The sequence below is a fragment of the Echinops telfairi genome, unplaced genomic scaffold (assembly GCF_000313985.2).
Source record: "Echinops telfairi isolate 266 unplaced genomic scaffold, ASM31398v2 ScPeMD7_44;HRSCAF=162, whole genome shotgun sequence".
NCBI lineage: Eukaryota > Metazoa > Chordata > Mammalia > Afrosoricida > Tenrecidae > Echinops > Echinops telfairi.
Genome location: NW_022103942.1, coordinates 12,024,969 through 12,038,497, shown reverse-complemented (window position 1 = coordinate 12,038,497; position 13,529 = coordinate 12,024,969). Strand labels below are relative to the sequence as shown.

Genomic DNA, 13,529 nt, shown 5'->3' with positions numbered 1-13,529 from the left:
GGACCAGTGTGCGGCTGCCTTGCTTGTCCTGTGCCTCAATTTAAAGGCTACACTACCTGTGGGACGTCTAGCCTGCGGACTGTGTCACTGTAAGTTGAGGTCGCTTTAAGACATCGCTGGAGCTGGGGACTGGCAGGTGGTGGGTGACCTGGCTGAGAGTTGGTGACCTGCCTTGTGATTGGCTGCTGTGCTGACATAGCCTAGCTCTCTCTATAAATACAGGAAGATCTGGCAGCAGACTAGACTTGAAGGACTACTAGCCTCTCACAACTCTCTCTCACGGGAGTGAGTTGCACTGAGCCATTTGTAGTGCTTTATAATTTAACCGTTCATTTCTTGTATTATATATTTATCCATATATGATTTAACAGTTCATTTCTTGTTATATATCTAATTATCTTTATAAATAAATACATTAAATTATCAGCAATTTAGTTTTATCTCTCTAGAGTACCCTAACACAAGATGTTATAGATTAATAATCTAAGTGATATGATAGTGGCCTAGACTACGTTGATGACTATATTTGGATAGAAAAGCATAGATTTTACACCTCTTATGGAGGCTTAATCATCAAAATTTAGTAATGCAGATTGGATGTGCTAGTTGAAGGAGAAGGATTTGACAGATAAGACTCAGGTTTTTGTGATATGTAGTAGAATGTATTCTGCTGCAGTTCCTTAATAGAGAAAGGCTGCCAAGAATAGACTTGCTATAGAAATTTGTCTTTGTTTTTATATCATACAAGGCAGAGATGAAAGAAAGGAAATGAGTAATTGTGATTATATAGATAAAAGAAAACATTTTAGATAACTCTTAAAACTTTACATGAGGTATCCAAAAATACTTAACTTTATCTTATATTCATAAACATTGCCAGAACTATACAATCAACAGTCTATATTGTTTATTCCAATGCTATAAGATTTTACAAATTTCTATTGTACTGTTTTATAGGCTGCAGAGTGTTCAGATGATGTGTGTCTGTTTAACCTTCTATTTAATGAATTTTATAATTATTCTACCTGCTTCTCTTATAGAATAGAGCTGTCTTGGTGTACTAGTGGATGAAAAACTTGAGAGTGCCTATTCTTGTTTTTCTTAATGACTGAGAGTTCCTTCATGCAAACATCAGCCACCTAGAGGGGATTGTGATAATTGGATATCCTATATAAATCCAACAAAAATGTCCAGATGGAAGAACCCATCTCAGTCTGTGAGACCAATGCCAAAAGATCATCTGAATCTCCTAGGAAAACACGGAGGGAGGGGGAGAGCGGAGGAAGATTAGAAAACCAAAAAGAAAGACTCCAAGGCATTAGCTGAATTTGAAGAAACAAATGAATCAGAATTGGAAGAAAGAACAAGAATATGGCAGAGATAAACCATTAAACAGAAGTGTGAGCTCATCTAAAAAGAAAAAAAAAAAAGAGCGTCAAAGAAGAAATCTAGTCAGCTTTCCCCAAGCTCTGATTCTTCCTGCAGTTCTTCTGATACTGAGCATGAGAATGAGAAACAAAGAACAAATAAAAGGGAAAAAAAGAATTGTTCATACATATCTCCAGATAGCTCTACATCTGAAATAAAGAAGAAGGAATCTTTTGAAAGGAAAAGAAAATCAAAGAATGAAACAGAGAAAGAAAAGTATTTTAGCAAAAAAAGGAAGAAGATGCATCCTGAGGATAAACCTTTATCTGAATCTTCATCAGACTTACATAATGAAGAGGAAGTGATACTTACCTGGCAGGGGAGATACCGTGATCACGAAGGTGGTTTTCCCAGGGCGAGGCTTATCCATTGCACTCCGGATGTGCTAACCCCTGCGATTTCCCCAAATGTGGGAAACTCGACTGCATAATTTGTGGTAGTGGGGGACTGCATGCACGCTCTCCCCTGTAAAAAAATGCAGAGGGGGTGAGTTAGTTAATTGTGCCAGCCTGCCCGATAAACACATGTGGGGTTAATTGAAGGGCGGAGGGATAAATAGCTCGGTGAGCCTCGCCTTACTAGTGCTCGGGTTTCCTGTTTTGTGGTCGCACCAGGGTGTAGCTGTCTTAGCAGTTTCCTGCTTCAACTTGCAAGTTGACTTCCTGCAAGACATCCCCAAGGAGAAGCCACATGGACCTACCCTGATGCAGCCCTGGGTGCTGGAGCAGCTGTGTGGAGACCCCTGCCAGCGCTGAGATGCTTACACATTCACTGACATGGCTTTCCTGCTGCAGTCATCATTGTTGCCTCTGTTTTGTGAGATGGAGGAGTACTTTGTGGGCTGGTGTTGGATATATGGGTTAATGACTTGTGGGCTTGGGTTGGGATATTTTCTTGATGCGCACTTAACCTTTACATAAAACTCTCTCTTATACATTAGTTGATGGGGTGAAAGCAAAAAAGTAAAGGTGTGAAGATCAAGAAATAAACAATGCAAAAAGCGAAGAAGAGGAAGAAACAGCACAAGAAACAGTAATAGAAGAAAAGGAAGTCTTCTGGTTCAAGTCAGAGGCCTGAATTATACTAAAGGAAAAACCATACTTCCATAATTTAAAAAAAAGATATGTAGGAAACATCAGCTGTGAAGTTAGAACATAGTTCCTAAAATGCATGAGTTTTACTCTGTTCATAGAATTATTCCTTGATTTTAAGTAGCCAGTCAATACCTCTGTGCCAGAAAAGGCCATAATTATTGCCTGCAGCTTAGGTGTTTGTTTCTCCTAACAAAGTTAATACTTCTGGGAGCAAAAATGCATTGTAATTTAAATTAAAAACTTTTAGATATTCAATATTTTAAAATTTAAGTGCATCTAGTTTGGAAATGCTTAAAATATGAACAGAAATATCTAGATGACTGTATTGGACATCTTTAATGTTAGGAATTAACACTGATATCTTAAAAATCCTTACATTTATATGTAAATATAAAATGTATGTTTATATGTCAATGTATTTAATGTTTTCCTTTAATACTTTTTGTTTACATCAGGGAAGGGCTTAAACAGGAGGTGTACTATCACTTTGGCTAGCTGAATAGTGTGCCTTTGATCCTTACACTCATAATTTTGCCAACACAGCAGCCATTTTTTTTCTCAATTAGTGAAATCCTGAGATGTTGTATGCTGCTTCAATAAATGAGACAGACAGCAATTTGCACCATGAGTAAGCCCCAAAATTTATAAAATTTGCCTCCACTTCAGCAGTACTGAATAGTAACAGAATGTTACAGGATTTAAATAGACTCTGATACCATTGAAAAGAATCAATAAGTAGAATCCAGTAATTTTTGATTGATAGTTCCAAAGAATCTGAATAATGCATGTTCTATGTTAAGTGTTAATGCCTGAAGATTCTAAGTAGGCAATGATTAGAACACAAATTTCAAGTATGTAAATTCTTATTCTTGTTATATTTGAGTTTATTGCTATGTTTAATTACACATTTGTCAGCATATGTAGCATGTAAAGAGCAGGTTTTTGTTATTAATATTTAATGCCTTCATATTGAAACTAGTTTGCTGTAAGCAAGTTGAGGACCAGACTGCTAGTTCTTTGAGTCTTGTTACATACACTGCTAAAATCTTAGTGAATATGCTATTTAAAAGTTTGTTCTCTTAAGTGACTAATATTGAATTAAAATTGTTAAATTTAAGTGAGAATGACATCATTGATCTGCCTGTGTCATACTTTACTAAGATTTAGTGCTTCATGTCTGTTGCTAATTTACATTTATCACTCACTGTTACGTGGTTAAAAATGTATTTTGTATTTTTATATATGCAACATTAATATGAATCATCAGGGGGTATGAAAACAGTTGTTACACGGAATGTGCTCACTATAGTGTTCATAAACAAAATATTTTGTCAAGATTAGTCTAAATAGCTTTTTTTCCCTTTTTAAAGTAACTGATTTTATTTCTACTCCCTTGGTTCACAAGTAGAATTATAAAGATAGAAAACATCTAGCAGATTAATCACATGTTAGGACCCCAGTTTTTGCTGTGTATATACCAGGATCTCTTAGTAAGTTTCTGGAATGTTATAGTATGTCACGTTAGCTTCACAATGTTAGCTACATCTTAAATATATACCTATATGCTGACAAAACAAGTAAATTTAAGATACTTTGCATTAATAAAACATTTTTTCAAAGATTTTCACATTTCTAAGAAAACTGAAAAATGTGACAAAGTGTTACATTTATTTCATCATGTATGGTATGTACTCTGATTCATTTCACAACACCTTACACTTAGGTGATGCCATTTGACTAATTCCACAGAGATGTTGTAAGCAAAAGTGAAGTGTGTTGTTTCCATACTGTTTTTGGATTGGGGCTAGAATGAGCCCAAATCCATTTATATATCTATGGTTTGTATATGTCTCTGATTCATTTTAGAAACATTATCATTTTATGATAAGGACATTATAAATCATCCCCCTGGGGCGCAAGGTAATTCTTTTCATAGTGTCATTAATGTAGTCAATGGTGTAGAATTTAAAACACTGTTAAGAAAAGGACATTATATAAGTATAGGCTGGCTACAAGCCACAATATATGAATTGTTGATTTGTACGGATTAAACTCTTAAGTGACTGGGCATTATTTATACAAACAATATAGGGGTTAGTGATGGAGCAAGACTTTCAAAAACACTCATTCACAAAGGCAGAACCTTGCCTACCAGATTAATACATGTTGTAAGAAAGAAAAGAGGGCATTAAAATAGTGTAAGATATGAAAAAATAATATTTTATAAATTATCAAGGGTTCATGGGGGAAGGGGGAATGGGGAGGGAGGGGGAAAATGAGGTGCTGATGCCATGGGCTTACGTGGAGAGAAAATGTTTTGAGACTGATGAGGGTAATGAATGTACAAATGTGCTTTATACAATTGATGTTTGTATGGATTGTGATAAGAGTTGTATGAGCCCCCAATAAAATGACAAAAAATAGTAAATATATGGTAGTCACAAGCCAGCATTCATTGAACACCCTCAAATTCAGTGATCTGAACCAAAGTCTAAGTACTGCCAATTCCCTAACCTTGGGATAGAAGTCATCTGCTTCTCACATTGTTTTTCATACTAAGTGTAAGAAAGTATGTCAATTCCATAAATTAGCTATAGGTGAGTTTGAAGTAAAGTCCAGTTTACTTAGTGGGGTTTCCACAGGGAAGCCTTCTGGTGTGACTGGGGAACAATGTTGTGTGCCTCAAAAGGACAGGGTCTAAAGTTCCAGTAATCTATAGCACAAGGCCTGGTCACCAAGACTGGGGTCACCAAGACCTGGACAGAAACTATGTCCAAAGTGTCCTAATACGAACATCTCACGCTCACTGCCATCGGGTCAATGCCTATTTATACCACACATATTCTCCCTTTGGGGGTCTATATAATTATCTTTCTGATGGGATGTTGCGCCTACTGGTTTAACCATGAAAAAAGACCTTAACACCCTTCTTGGAGACATACATGACCCCCTGCTCCCATCTTGACTTGAATTTCCAGTAAACTTTGCTTATCACTTTGGTAAGAGAGTCTTGATTTGGGGTGGGCTTAGCACAATGTTGTATGGAAGCAATTGCTTGATCTTCTCCCTTCTCCCACCCCCATCTTGACAAACTGATCCTAGGTGAGGCGAGGTCTCCTTTGTCCAAGATGTTTGCTTTTTAAAAATATTTTGCATCATGATTTATTTACAAATTTTCACCACATAATAGCTACTTTAAAAAAAAAAGAAGTAAGCCTAAAAATTCAGTGTAGTACCACTGTTCCAAGACAGGTTATTAACAAAAATCTAACTGCAAAGCCCGCACTTTGTTTCCAGTTTTAATTCTACCATTTAGAAATACAACCAGCTTGTCAGAGTAACACAAGGAATAACCCCATCAAGCTCTATAAGAAGTATACATTAATTAGCCTACTGGTTGCATCCTTCTAGCTGCTTTACCATTATATTCATAACAAGCCACCAGCCATCCCATTATTGCCAAAGCATAAGTCTAAAATGTTTTTAAGATGTACATATAAAAAGAGCCAGATAAGGTTCATGGAAGATATGTATGCAGGCTCTTTCCCTTGTTCTTTGAGCAACTGGATTAGAAGATTACATGGCCCCAGATTGGAAGCCTGGATTCTTATTAGTGTTTATCCTCATAGTAGTGGATTCATACAATATTTTTCCTTTTGTGATTGAATAACTTCATGAAGCATAATCGTTCCCAGGTCCCTCCATGTCATGAGGTTTTCCTAGCTTCATTGCTGCTGTTTAGGGATGTATAGTATTCCATTTTTTGTATGTACCAGAGTTTCATTATCTTTTCTACTGATGAGCATTTGGGCTGTTTCCAGCTTCTTGCTATTGTGAACTGTGCTGAAATGAATATGGGAGAGCAGATCTATTTTCTCATTCTATCTCTTATTTCTTTGGGTTACATGCCCATTAAAAGCTGAACATTGACTGTGGAAGACTGAAGAAGAGTCAATGCATTTGAGTTGTGTTGCTGGAGAAGAATATTGAAAATATCACAGACTGCTAAAAGGACAAACAGCCTTGGAAGAAGTATGGTCAGAGTGCTCCTAAAAGGCAAGAATAACAAGACTTAATGTTACATACTTTGGGCATATTGTCAGGAAACACCAGACCCTTTAGAAGGACGTCATACTTGGTAGAGTGGACGATCAGCTAAAACGAGGAAGGTGCTCAATGAAATAGAATGACACGGTGGCTGCAACAATGGGCTCAGGCATAGGAACAATTGTGAGGATGGTGCAGGACTGTGCAGTATTTCGTTCTGATGTTCATGGGGTTGCTATAAGTCTGGACCATTTCAATGGCACATACCAACAACATGAAGAATTGATGTCAGCTCTTTCCTGGATAATTGGTAGAATTCCCCTGTGACACCATCAAGTCTTGGGATTTTCTTGGTTGGAACTTTCTAGGTACTTGTCAATTTCTTCTAGATTATCAAACTTGTTGGAATACATTCTATCTTAGTACTGTTTTATTATTCTTTTTATTTCATATCAATCTGTTGTAATGTCACGCTTCTCATCTCTGACTCTACATATTTATATCTTCTCTTTCTTTTCCTTTGTTAAGTTTCCCACTGGTTTGCCAATTTTGTTAATCCATTCAGAAAGGCAGCTTCTTCTCTTGTTGAATTTTTTATTGTTTTTCCCTGTTCATAATTGTGCAGTTATTATTTTTTAACATTAAGGTGAATAACATAATCAGAGACAGAGACTTTGAAATATATCAATGAATGTTCACAAAGTGTTAAGCGAAATAAACAGCTCAAAATAGTTGATTTCAATATTGATGGTCTTGTTTGTAAAAAGTCATTTGTTTTTCCTTGTCTGGACTAACTTTATTTCTCCCTCATGTTTGAGGGATAATTTTGCTAGATATAGGATTCTTGGTTATTAGGCTTTATTCCTTTCAAAATTTAATATTTGTCACACCATTGTATTCTTGCCTGCATAGTTTCTACGGAGAAGTCCAAGCACATTCTAATCAGTTTTTCTTTGTAGGTGACTTTTTTTTTTAAATTTCTAGCTGTCTTCAGGATTCTCTCCTTTTCCTTAAAATTGGAGTGTTTGACTACAATCTATCTGTTTTACTTTGTGGATCTATAGATTTGGGACCCTCTCTCTCAGCTCTTTGAATAGCTATTTCTCCTCCTTTCTGATGGTGGGGAAATTTTGTTCCATGATTTCTTGTGCTATTTTCTCTATAGATTTTTTATTTGTTCTTGATGAGATGTAGGCAATTTCTTTTGATAGTACCTCACATCATCCTCAGGCTTCCTTTTTATTCCTTTAGGGCTTTGTTTAGTTCGTTCTCCTTGATTGTAGTAGAATGGTGTTTAGGTCCTTTCAAGAGATATGGGAAACACTCATGAGAACAATAGAAGAAAGTGAAAGACTGAAACCCTTACACCAAGAGGAATTTCAGAAGAGAAACAATATGATAAGAGAATTAGGCAACATAGGGGGCTGGGGGTTAGAAATAATGGGTTGATGTGCAGGGGAAAAGTTGGGACAAAAGAGACAAAAGCCTGAGGTGTGGCTTGGGTGTGGGTGCTGAAGTTCTATTGCTATGGTAGGGTGAATGTGGGAATATCTGTACACTCAGTGGGGGTCGGGGGTTGTTTCAATGGGTGTTTTGGATTGTATAAGCCTGTGAGTTTTTGCCTAGGGGGAAATGTATATTTTCAGGAGCACTGGGTTGCACAGAAGACATCACGCGAGTAAGTGGGAGAGAACAAGGAAGAAAAAAGATATTATAATCCAAACAGAAGTAAAAAAAATAATAATAAAATAAGATCTAAAACTGCCTTGTGGGTGGGAATTTCTGAACTTTTGTTCGTGTTAGTGTGTGGAGGACTTGGGGCATGTTGGGGATGAGAGGGTACCAAAGTACAAAGCAGGAAAGGAGGTGGAAGGGAAAAAATGCTGAAAAGTGAAGCTTGGGTGATGAACATGCCTGCATCAAGCTGTCCAGATAAACTGGTATCCATCAGAACCCCCAGGGGCCAAGTACATATTTGCTGCTTGGGTTGCCTCAGGTACTGAAAAAAATTGGCTGTGCCAGGGAGGAGTAGAACTCACAGAAAGTGGCTCATGCCACTGGTCAATGGTAAAGGGGAGTCTGTCAGAAGGCACTGTTGCTCTCCCACTGTACGAAACTTGGGACAACTTTGCTTTTATGTTGTGTTTCTCACAGGATATCCTTCCTATTGGAACCTCTCTGGTAGTACTGAGATGTTGTTGTGCTTGTTGTCTGGGAGCCATATTCCCCAAGACTCCAGCTGTAGTCTTTATAGAAACAAACCACCAGGCCTTTTCTTGTATAGAGCTGCTGGATTGGTTCCAAATATCAAATGGTTAGTTAGCGGCCCAGTGCTTAATTAACTGTCTCACCAGGGATTCTTTCAATTACATAAAGCCCTACAATGTCTATTTTTAGAGTTTCATAAAATACTACCTCTATTCTATCACATTTATATAATCTGCATATCAACTCAGAAATGATCATTTACTCTACAGTGGAAGGCAGGTTTAATTTTATTGACATTGATCTTCCTAAACTCACTGTCATCAAGTCAATTCTGACACACGACCTTCCTATAGAACAGGCTATATCTGCTGCTGTGGGTTTCCAAAATGGTAACTCTTAACGGGAATAGAAAGCCCCATCTTTCTCCCATAGAGCAGCTGGTGGTTTTGAAATAGCAGCCCAGCGAGTAATCACTATGCCATTAGGGCTCCTGTGCATTGGTCTTACACTCCCTCATATATGCCATGAAATTAGGAAGATAGCTACCTGGACAACGGACTAGAGGAGATCTACATTTGTGCCCATTCCAAAGAGGTGACACAACAGAATGCTCAAACTATCGAACGATTTCATTGATACCACACACAAGTCAAATTTTGCTTAAGATTATCCAACAACATTTGCAGCAAAAATTGACAGGGAACTGCCTGAAGTTCAGGCATAATTTAAATGAGGACAGGGAACAAGGGATATCATGACTGATGTCAGAGGATCTTGGTTCAAAGCCGAGCGTATCAGAGGGATATTTACTTGTGTTTCATTGACTATAGAAAGGCATTGCACTGTGTGAACCACAATAAACTTTGGATGATCCTTGAGAAGAATGAGAATTATGGAACACTTCATTATGCTCACTCAGAACTTGTACATGGATCAAGAGGCAGTAGTGCCAACAAAACAAGGGGATTCTGCATGGTTTAAAATCAAGAAAACAATGTTGAAATCTTAACATGCTTTTATTTTTTGTGAGTTAAGGAATCACACCATGTAGTATTTTCATGAAGAAACTATTTCATGGAGGCAATTCTAAATGACATCTCCAAATGGGAAGATTGTATTATTTCCACAACCTGGATTGTTTTTGTATATATTTAAGTAAAGGATGATGTGTTTATCTGTCCCTGAACTTGGAAATTCCTTTTCAGATAACTATTACTAATTCTTTTCTGTAAACAGACAAACTCAGCACAACTCATTGCCATCAAGTCATTTCCAACTTATGACATTCCTATATCGTTGATATTAAATGCTATGGAAAAAATGGCTTGATATAGATTATTTGATTTTAATTAATCCATCTAACAACCTTAGCCATAAATTCAACTTGCAAATTTAGCACTAAAACGTAATGTCAAATTGGGGGCAATGTAATGTGAAGATTAAGTGTACATGCCTTTGAAATAGACTGTTGCAAAGTAAACTTAAAATTAAGTGAGATATTACTTAGGCTTGGAAAGCATTTAGGCTTTAAAACTCTGGGACGCCAATCGCCATCTATTCTGATTCAAAATCAACTGATATCCTTTGCATCTCAATATTGTACCCCTATTCCTTAATACTCTCTTGCCTTACATACATGTGTCTGTATCTCTATCAACCTGTCACCAAAGTTCAAACAGTAAAATTCTAGATTTTTTTATTTTAGTGTAACCTTTTGTTGTTACTCAGGTGAAAGTTGACAGTGAAAATGTATTTTCTGTAGAACAGGTCATACACATTTTCTTTCATTAAATAGATTGCAATCTCCACAATGTAGCATCACACTTCCCACATCCTGTTTACCAGTTCCATTTGCCCTTTCCTATTCCTTTCTCTTTTCTGTGCTTTATTCCTAGGCAAATGCTGCCCTTTTGATCTCATATGATTGATTGTTCTTTGGAGTTGAAGAAATGCCATGGGAGCCAAATCTGACATCCTTTGGCTATGGAAGGGGGAAGGAGAATCATCCCAAGACTGATTTCTATGAGACAGATATCAGACCTACCTCCATCCTCCAACTTCCTTTATCCAAACACAAATCATACCTCCCAGGGTACCCTACTTCTCTTCTAGGCTCAATAATCTGTTGTAATGGCCACATTGAACTCAATAACTCATGGTTATTGGGGTTTATTAGTGAAGTTAACACAAATCATGTTCAGAAAAGTTAATAATACAGTCATTTTGTCTGAAGTACCTCTTGTCAGCCATGCAGACATGCGTATTTCTCTTCAATCTTTAGCCTCTTATCCACACAACTCCTTGGTATCTGTACTGCTTGGGCAAGTGTTGCAAAGCCCCTTTAACAATGCTAAGTGCTCAAAGGACACCCCATTCTTCAAGTCAACCTCCTTCTCAAAGGCACTCAGTTGTACTTGTTCTGTAGACTTGGAAACCTGCCACACTCTCTCATGGTCTTGGTTCTGTGTCTTCTTATGCCTCTGTTGCCACTGTCACTTCACACTGAGAATCCCACATACACCTCATTGGTATCTCTTCTTTCTTGATGGTCATGAGATACTCTCTCCTGCTTTTGAGATGACTCACTTCGTACCTAGAGAAATGGTGAAACTGAACAATCCCCTCATGTCCTCTAAACATTATTTGAATGCTCTCACATGGTGGAGTCATTTGGTGGGAGTTATACTACTATAGGTTGAAGAACCATACCAAAGAATTTCACTTCACCACCGGAGTACATCCCTCCCAGGTGTTATTGTTCACCTTATAGGCTTCTTACTTGACTGGGAATTGAGCCACGAGGATGAGTCAATTTCATTTTTCATCTTTTTTTTTCAGATCAAAAATCATACATAACATTTTTCATAGGGTTTTTCATCACTGCCCCCAAACAAAATATCTTAATTTTAGTCAAATCACTTTACCTGCATTAGATTTTAATATGTTAATTTATTATATATTCTTGTTAGAATCCTCAAAAATTTTTTTTCTTGTGCTTTACATATGATTCTATAAGCCCAATGGTCATTTATAATATTGCTGAAATCTTGAACAATAAAATTCTAGAAATATGTTGCAATTAATTAACAGGGAGATATTTGATTATCACCAATATATATTCATATATGTGAAATAGCTCTTTAGACATTTCATGTAGATATGTGTTACACCTAATAAGGGCTTGTGCTCTGGAGCAGCAAAGTCAAATTCATTAACTGAAATGAAAGCGAATAATATAAGTGTATTACTGGTACAGATAGGAACTGGAAGCACAGGGAATCCAGGACAGATGAACCCCTCAGGACCAGTGGTGAGAATGGTGATACCAGGAGGGTGGAGGGCAGGTGAGGGAGAAGGGGGGGACACATTACAAGGATCTACATATAACCACCTTCCTGGAGTATGAACAGCAGAGAAGTGGGTGAAGGGGGACATTAGACAGTGTAAGATACGACAAAATAATAATAATTTATAAATTATCAAGGGTTCATGGGGGAAGGGTGAGGATGGAGAAGAAAAATGAGCAGATGCCAGGGGCTCAAGTAGAAAGCAAATGTTGTGAGAATGATGAGGTAAATAAATGTACAGGAGTGCTTGACACAATGGATGTAAGTGTGGATTGTGATAAGAGTTATAGGAGACCCCAATAAAAGTATTTAATAATAAAAATATGTAAATATATATGTGTGTGTATTAGAACATTACACCAGTTGTGAATCCAACAGCAACTCGAGTTGTCTTGATGGAGTCCCATTTGAAATAAGAATATATATAAATTATATGCTTTTTACCTTGAAATTCACACCCTGGGATACTTCTGTATAGATGTTTTACATTAACCCAGGTTTCAGGATAATCACAAGATGAAATTGTTGACCATGAGTAGGGAGGCAGAACAAGAAGGAACCTTTAGTCTTTTGTTTTACTTTGCCATTTGCATTTCTTTGGGGGGTATGTTTTCCTTGAAATAAAGGAATATAGTTTCTGAGCCAGAGAAAGAGGCATATGTAATTGCTACAAAGGTGAGTATACCCAGATGTGACCCCAGACAGAAAGTCTACAGTAGCTGAGCAGCAAAAATTCTGGGTTAGAGCAAAGTATATATCAGAAGGGACTAAGAATATTACAAGTCTAGAACAAGGAAAAAGGCTAATAAACCTCTGAGAAGGTGGGGAAAAGACCTAAATAGATGATTAACAAAGGATGATATTGGAATGGCAAATACACACATGAGAACATGTTCCCATTCACTAGCCATCCTGGAAATGCAAACCAAAACAATCATGAGATACCCATTACTGTAGCCCAATTAAAAAAATACAAAACTAAAAACAACAAATGTTGGAGAGTGTATGGTGAGATTGGAATTCTTATCCACTGCTGGTGGGTTTGTAATACATACAGCCACTGTGGAAGGCGAAATTTGTGATTCCTAAAATAAATGGCGATTGAAATACCATATATGTTAGTCTGGGTAAACTAGGGAAAGAAATCCACAGAAACTCATACATATAAGAGAGTTTCATATAAAGGTTAAGTGCACATCAAGAAAATATCCCAACCCAGTGCTGTGCAAGCCCACAAGTCCAACATTTGTCCAAATATCTGACACCAATCCACAAAGTCCTCCTCCATCTCACAAGATGCGCACAATGATGCTGACTGCAGGAGGAAAGCCGAATCAGTGAGCATGTAAGCATCTCAGCACTGGCAGGGGTCTCTGCATGGCTGCTCCAGCACCCAGGGCTGCAT

General features: G+C 37.4%; 1 non-coding gene and 1 pseudogene across 1 annotated transcript; both read left to right on the top strand.

The window, feature by feature from the left end:
* Positions 1 to 10,106, top strand: part of LOC105979402 — a 17,484-nt pseudogene extending 7,378 nt beyond the window's left edge.
* Positions 1,733 to 1,896, top strand: LOC115869782. The gene has a single exon (XR_004046370.1). It is a non-coding gene; the product is annotated as a U1 spliceosomal RNA (small nuclear RNA).
* Positions 10,107 to 13,529: the final 3,423 nt, after the last annotated feature.